Here is a 1,727-nt window from a genome sequence, read left to right on the forward strand (position 1 = left end):
TTGGGGCGTCAGGGAATATATATAGGAACTCTCTGTACTTTCTGCTCAATTTTGCTGTGAACTTAAACTGTTCTAAAAAAATAAATAAAATGTATTAATTAAAGAAAGAACCTCAGCCTCTAAATAAGGACTTTTGATTTTATCTGTTTTCCTTTTTACTTGTTCACATATTAATTCCAGTGCCCTCACAGATGTTTCACTTCATTTTTAGTGATGTAAGAAAACAACTTCCACCATGTGAACCACAAGACTGTTTTTGCTAAAGACGATGGATATTTGTTTGCCTACTTTTCATAATCATTGGTAAAAATCTTAAAGATTGAATGCTGCCGGCTGAATAATGTCAGATGCTCATTTCTTAACTTATTTCTCACTCTGCCCTAGGGACAATGATTCCCTTGCAAGCATCTGAAGCATTTATTCCTTCTCTCCTTCCTCTCATATTCAGAAATAGCACTCATGTAAGGCCATTTTCCTCATTATTTTTTGAAACTACTCTCTTGTCTTAGTGGTTTGCTTCTAAGCAAACTTTTTCTTTTTCATTTGCTTCAACAAGAGCTTCAAGTGTTCTTGCCTCTAAAAGCTGTCTCTACCCTGTAATCTAATCTGAGCCACATACCCTCTCTCCAGCTGTCCCCTGGATTTTTTCTTATGACCATACTAAAAACCAAGCTTATTCTGAATAGAAAGTTGTTTTTTGTTAATATTATCCATAGGAGTTAACAGGCTCACAATCCACTCAAGTTTATTATTTATTAGCATTTATCAGCATCTCACATGCTTCATGTTATATTTGCATATTTTGTTTACTATTGGTCTACCCTACCAAATATGTAAATTCCATGAAGATGAGGGTTTTGTATGCTTTTTTCACTATTATATTCAAAGTGCCTAGAATAGCACTACTAATGATCAATAAATATGCATTTATTGAATCTACTGTGAAATCAACTTTAAAACTTAGATTACCTTTATTTCATCTTGTAGTCATTTCCTAAAATTGAAATTCTTACATTGAACATATCTACATTTTTAAAGCTCTTTTTTTACTGCACTGGTGATGGCAGACCCTGATAGAGTCACTAGCTGTGATGCCTGGAACTTCTGTGGCCATCTTGTACAAGTCAACATATTCATGATAAAAGAAGGGAATGTTAAAAAGAACCTGGTACTTGATGGCATTATTGAGATACAGCCCTGACTGATTTCTCCTAGAGTTTATCTTACCTATGGATTTCTAGTTAAATGAGTTCCAACAGCTACACGTAAAGCTGTTAGGCTAAACATATGTCAACTTTACTAGTTTTTGAACATACACTCTTAAAAGTGATGTTAGCCATCACATCCCATCTGTCAAGTCTAACAGGTCCTTGCTCTTTAAATAATATCTAAAATCTTTGCAATGGCCTACAAGGTCCTGCCTACCTCTACAACTTTTTCTCACACTACTCTTTCTCCTTTAATGTGATCCAGTCACACTGGGCTTTGTGTGTCTTAATAACATCTAACTTTTTGCTGCCCAAAGGCCTTTGCACCTGCTGTTATCTTTACCCAGGGTGGTTTTCCTCTACATAGCTGGATTTTTTTTTTTTATTCTCAGCTACCAGGTCAAATATCGTATCCCCTAGTTACTCCCTCCATTATATATTCCTGTTTACTTCCTTCATTATACTTTTTAAAATCTAATTTTTAAAACTTATTTATTTACTTGCTTATTGTCTCTCTTC

This window comes from Hipposideros armiger, unplaced genomic scaffold (assembly GCF_001890085.2).
Source record: "Hipposideros armiger isolate ML-2016 unplaced genomic scaffold, ASM189008v1 scaffold_22, whole genome shotgun sequence".
NCBI classification, from domain to species: Eukaryota; Metazoa; Chordata; class Mammalia; order Chiroptera; family Hipposideridae; genus Hipposideros; species Hipposideros armiger.